General features: G+C 35.2%; 1 pseudogene; it reads left to right on the plus strand.

Annotated features, from left to right (window-relative positions):
* Window positions 1–339: 339 nt before the first annotated feature.
* On the plus strand, window positions 340–6,200 carry LOC137943832 (alpha-1,3-mannosyl-glycoprotein 2-beta-N-acetylglucosaminyltransferase-like; annotated as a pseudogene).
* The last annotated feature ends 369 nt before the right edge of the window (window positions 6,201–6,569 follow it).

Here is a 6,569-nt window from a genome sequence, read left to right on the forward strand (position 1 = left end):
CTAAAATTACTTAAACTTATCTAATTAGCTCCAAGGATACTTATTTTCCTATTGTTTCTCTGAAAAAAATAAATTATCTGCAATATGTCATCAAATTTCAAGGTCACACGTGCTATGACTAAGATTTTTTTGAATGTTGGTTCCGTATTGTTCTAATTAGGCTACCTTTTATTTTGAGCAGGTCGAATCTGAAAATCAGTGTACTAGTCAAAGCCGATTTTTAATTGACCAAATAAGTATGCAACAGGGAAAAATTGTGGCCTTAGAAGTTGTGATAGTAGTATGCATATAATTCTCAATGGTATTTGTCATTATTATCTTTGAAGTGTACTTGCTTCCATGATTAATGTTGAGGTTAAAGTGATAAATGGTTGCATCAAGAAAAACATTTCTGGTGTGTGATCACTTAATTTTAGGCTTGTAAGTCATCAAGTAATATTTGATTCTGTGTTCTTTTTACCTAATATTTAGTCCATCTGCAGAGGCAAGGAGACGTCAAGATGAAGAATGTGGACATTTGAGGGCTCTTGTTCATGATCTTGAAAGTATGAAATCCTTACTAGTTAATGTCCATGGCCGTTTCTTTGCTTCCGGTAAATTTTTTTTTTTTTTTTGTATTTGATGAGAAAACACATGGCTTTGTTATCCTATTGATATGAGGTATCAGTAGCCATATTTGATTGCATACTGCAATTTTTGAAAATCCATTAGGACTTTGTGGTTTCTCTTTCTTTATTGTCAGCTTTCTTTTGACGTAGGATCTCAAGAAGGATTTGGACTTTCAACAATCTTGTTTGTAGTACCATGAAGTTCAAGTTTTGTGCTTTGTTTTTAAGAAAATGGAGTGGGTTGAGAGGGTCAAAGGGTTGTGTTGGATAACAATGGAAAAAAATGTGGTAAAAAAAATCAGTATATAGAACATAATTCTGGTTGCATGTGTGCTTACTGATGTGGACCATTCATTTACTATTACCATTAAATTGCAGAAGAAGGAACTTGGAGAAGCTACTCCATAAGTTCATTTGACTACTCAGTCAAGCATTGCCAAGAATCAGATTATATGCTCAGCACTTAACTAATTCAGTAGTCGTAGAAGGAGACTCAGCATTAGTTATAAAATGGCTCCAAAAAGATACCTCTCCCCCATGGAAGATAAACACGATACCAGATGAAATCAAGGCTGTCTGTTGCTTCGTTTAGATTGTATGACAACACACTTTTATTGTTGCCAATAGTTCTGCTAGTAAATTAGCCAAGAGTGGGGTTTCCCTTACTGGTCTTGTATTTGGGGAATCTATCCCCATCCAAGGGTTGATCCTTCTACCCCTCCACTTATTTGCTTATTGATTATATCTATTGTTAAGGAATAGTCCCACATGGATTAGTGAGATCAAAGATCTTGAGTTTATTAGTTGGAAAAGAGGTTTCCTAAGGTGGCTAGTCATTTTGGGATAGGGCTTGGACCCAATTTAACATCATCTATGATAAAATTTTGTATGTTCAAAAAAACAAAAAAAATTATGCGGAGTAAGTATCTGATTTCGAGTTTATAGAAGCTCAATTTACCGAGTAACTTTTTCTGGTGTCATTATGTACCCTGACTGATATTTTACATCTATAGCAAGTATTTATTGTGGCTTGTTCTATTTCATATGTTTCAGGAAAAGGTGTCAAGAGATTGATAGAAAAAGAGGTAACTGGAAGAAGCGTGATCTAATTAATTTTATTTCATAAGGTTTACTGAGGGAAGTATCACACATAGTAATCAGTTTTGCCGGATTGCCAACTTATCAGGTCCCTGTAGCAGCTGTTGTGGTAATGGCATGCATTCGTCCAGATTATTTAGAAAAGACACTGAACTCTATCTTGAAGTAGGTTTTCCTTTTACATGAATCTCTTATTTAAAATGTCAATTATTTGTTTGGGAAGAGTTACTTCTATTTTTTGTAAGACATTAGTGACTTGTCTGAAGTAGATGGTTTTGCCTTTTCTTCTTTCCCTACAGATATCAGACTTCTATTTCGTCAAAATTTCCTCTTTTTGTTTCCCAGGTAGTTCAGATTCTTTCTTCTGAAGCTTTTAGTTGTAAGCCTTATTGACATGGTTTCTTTGTGTGGGAATTGCTGAACCTATTCTTGATTTTCAGGATGGACTGGATCAAAATGTTAAAAATATGGCTTTAAGGTACAACAAGATAACGTATATGCAGGTGAATTGTGATTTTTTATTTTGAGGAATAATTTAGCAGTGTCAATGGATCATCAAACTCCAATTACAGCAGTTGCATAGCATCGATTTCTGCGCAAGTGTAGCCTTTAGTTTTAACCTCTGTATGCATGAACATACGAAACAACGATTTGTTTTCCTTCTCTTGAGATAAAAATTACCAGTTTATAGGTTCAGGCATACATGGCATACTGTCACATGAAATCAAACATTGTGAAATTGTTGGAATATGTTGATCAACATGATAACAGTGCCGAATTCCGTTGCATTATATGATGCCTGAAAAATGAGAGTGTTCCTTGTATCATGAATCTGAAGTAACTATCAAATGCGTCCTACCGTAGAATGTTGAACTCAGAGCCTTGCTTTGATGGGACAATCTGAGATACCTAATCTATATCCCAGCAATGCAGCATAATGTAATATGAAATCAATCATCAAAATTGTATATTCTGTTGTTGTCAGAATATGTTGGTCAATATGATATACAGGACCCAATTTCGTTACATACTATGAAGCCTGAAAAATGAAAGCCTTCCTTGTACCATGAATCCGAAATAGTCGTTGTAAATGTCCTACGATAGAATGTAAAGCGATGGTTTTGTTGGACAATCTGAGATATCTGATCTGAGTCCCAGCAATTTAGACATCATTCTCATCATTTACCATGAACTAGTCAAGTAGGGTGGCCCGGATTCTTCATATTTTACTCATTAATGACAGACCACTTAAATACACTTCTGCTAATCAACTGTCATCTAGACTAGCTATATCTGTGCCATATTGTTGTTTCTTCAATATTCTCATGATATTCTAGTGTGTTTCTTATTCCACTTCTGTCCTCCAATTGCTCAATTGGTGTGTTCAACTGCAGCACTTAGATTTTGGGCCAATACTTACTGAAAGACCTGGTGAAATTGTTGCATACTAAAAAATTGCCCGTAAGTATAATAACTTACTTTGTTGCTTCATTTCTTATTGTTGTTTTACTGTGTTATATCTTTTTCTCCAGGTCAAATGGGCTTTGGATCTGCTATTTAACAAGCATAACTTCAGCTGGGTGATCATATTGGAAGGTTGTCAGAGGCTCTATACCTGTTATTCACGTTCTTGGTATCACTGTGTGCTACAGAGTCACATACAATAACCATTTCTTATTTGGGTAACAGATGATATGGAGATAGCCCCTGATTTTTTTGAATATTTTGAAGCAGCAGCAATGCTACTTGACAATGATAAATAAGTTTCCATTTTTATGTTAGCAAATTTTAAGATTGAACCTTCATGAGTTGTAAGCACTTTTTCCCTTTTTCTCATGCTTCTGATTTTGTTGTGAAGGACTATCATGGCAGTGTCTTCCTGGAATGACAACGGACAAAAGCAATTTGTGCATGATCCTGGTAGTTTTTGTCATTATTGTTCAGCTTCACTTAATTCTTGTATTATTTGTCCGAAGGATTGATGAGATAATGCCATTCAGATAGAGAGTTGGATGGAAATAAAGTATGATATTTTTCATCCAAAAGTTGAAGCATGAAACCTGCAAGGAAAACTGATTTTTTGTGCATAATGTCGATATTTTTCTGCAGAGGCTCTTTATCGATCAGATTTCTTTCCTGGACTGGGGTGGATGCTGTTAAAATCTACATGGGATGAACTATCACAAACGTGGCCTAAGGCATATCCTTTGCCTGTCTTAATATATTTGATGTCATATGTTAAAATTGAAATACTTGTTAAGCCTTGACAAGGTCATACTTATTGGGACGATTGGATGAGGCTAAAGAAGACACGCAAAGATCGCCAGTTTATTCGTCCAGAAGTTTGCAGAACATATAATTTTGGTGAGCATGTATGTGAACTTTAAGCGATCAAGTTTGGGCACCTTTTAGAGTGTGTTTATGCAGACTATGTTTTGCTTGAACTGGTATCAATTTCGCTTTCTCAGATTTATTTAGTATGGAGCAGAAATTGAATTTGATTTTGAAGTTACTGTTTTAGAAAAGACATACATTCAAAAGATGTTATAAGAAAGATAATAAAGAAGTCTCTCATGATGCTAGAGTAGCCAAAATTTGATAAAAACTAGTGTGTTTTTTGTATCAAAAAATTGTTTTGCATTATCTTGTTTCATATTTATAAGATCTTGTATCATGTCTGCCTTGGAAGTGACAACTTGACTTTTCATATCCAATATTTGGATTTAATTGCAGGGTTCTAGTTTTGGGCAATACTTCAGCCAATACCTGGAGTCTATTAAGCTCAATAATGTCCATGTAAGTGACAAGTACTTCGGAGTAGTTCACTCAGTTTGGCTTTTCTGAAGTTTGTTTTGTTTCTCTGATTGATCTTTGAAATTAATTTGATTACAGGTTGACTGGAAATCAAAGATTTTAAGCTACCTAGAGGAGGTAGAAATGTTCTCCTTCACACTTCTTTTGCCTGACAGAAGATTTTTCAGTCTATTATTTTAGTTACTGACTATTGTACTAATGTTCTTTTTTCTTCATTTTTAGGACAAATTTTTGAAATATTTTTCTGACCTCGTCACAAAGGCAAAACCTGTATATGGAGCCGATGCTGTTATCAAGGCATATGATATTGATGGTGATGTCAGGATCAATACAATGATCAGATAGACTTTGAAAGAATTGCCCGCCAGTTTGGAATTTTTGAAGAATGGAAGGCAAGTTAGCTTCATGTTCCTGCATTTTGTTTGCTTATATCATGCAATTTGTAGGCCATAATCATTTTTAAAGGTCTTTGTGCAATCAAGAGATGAGCTCAGTCTTTGTTCGAATTTCCATGTCTCTTCTGTCATGTTCAGCTGAAAACCCCATGACATTCAGCACTTCCTGTACTATATTATCCACGATCAGCTCAAAAACTTTTTACTAACTATTGGCTTATATCATATCTTTCTTGTAACTAACCCTTTCTCTTTTGCCCTTTTCCTCAGGATGGAATCCCTAGGACAGCATATAAAGGAGTTGTAGTCTTCCAATACCAAACACCAAGGTGTATATTCCTAGTTGGCTCAGACTCTCTTAGGCAACTGGGTATCCGGCAAACTTGATGCAGAAGAGGTCAGTTGGTCAGAGAAAATAGCGCTTATGTTGCTTGAGTGGCTTGGTTTTATTTTATCCATTATAGATATGCCTGGCAGCTAATTTTCTTTTGTCCTGATAATTGTTACTGAAATTGGTACATAAAAATAGGCATTCAACTCTCTTGATAGAAAGATATGCTGCAGACTTGCTGAAACACCATTAATGTGAGGGTTCATATGGTGAAACATAGACTGCCATTTCCCTTTGAGGCTGTTATCTTCTGGCCCAGTATTTTGCATCTCAACGTGTATCTTACTTAACAGAAGGTGCAATGTCTTGAGATCTGATTGACTAGTACTAGGGAAATACTAGTCAAATTGTTTCCTTGAGACTGCTAGCAGTCAATAATAAGATATAAATTTTTGGAAACATCCCCAGGGATTAGAAGGCCATTCTATCATCCTTCTACTTCTTTGGAGTAGTTTGATTCTCTGTATTTGCTGTATTCCTGGATTTCACCTTGGACGTCTGATTTAATGTCTGAGTATTATTCGTGCAGACCTCAGTGCTTGATTTTACACCTTACTCTGTTTATTTGGGCTTCATAGATGAAAAATCCCATTCCATGTCTGGTTCAAGCAGTAGGCGGTTGCTTATCCATGAAGAGTAATATTCAGTTTATCAAGGAACCAAGTAAGAAATTACTTTTACTTCCAATCTCTTACGCAGTAACTTACCTTTAATGTAAAGTTTTCCTTGCCTTGCAGGAATGCGAGCGTTGTGAGATCAACTTAATCAAATCACTGATCATTCCTGGAGTCTCGTGAGTAGCCCATAATTTTTTAAATATTTTAAACAGCTTTTATTCATTGTATTACGTTTAAGAGTCAAGGCCTTTTATATTTCTTAGAATAATATACACTCCCTCAGCCGGTCATGGACCGGCCAAATCTTGACTTTGAGCATTATTTATTAAGAGAACGATATAAAGAGAAAACATAAACATCCTCTGCATCCCTCTGCCATCTATGATCTTTTTAAGCTTGAAATAATTAATGTTATCCAGTCAGTCTTGCTCTGGCGCCTTCATTTTCACAATAAACAAAGTAAAACAAAGCTGTGGAATCATGGGTTTGATAATTATCTATTATTTAAAGTTGAATTAGGTCTTAAAACCATTAATTAAACTACACCTCTTTCATGTGAATTACATGGTTCTATGGCTCTATTTGTTTTTCCACAAACCCCAATCTCACATTACTCGTTTATTATTATTTTTTTATGGATTTAATC

Source organism: Aristolochia californica, unplaced genomic scaffold, assembly GCF_029961685.1.
Source record: "Aristolochia californica isolate CCGP_79_NKW_82.1479 unplaced genomic scaffold, dmAriCali1.0.hap1 SCAF_11, whole genome shotgun sequence".
In the NCBI taxonomy this organism is placed as follows: domain Eukaryota; kingdom Viridiplantae; phylum Streptophyta; class Magnoliopsida; order Piperales; family Aristolochiaceae; genus Aristolochia; species Aristolochia californica.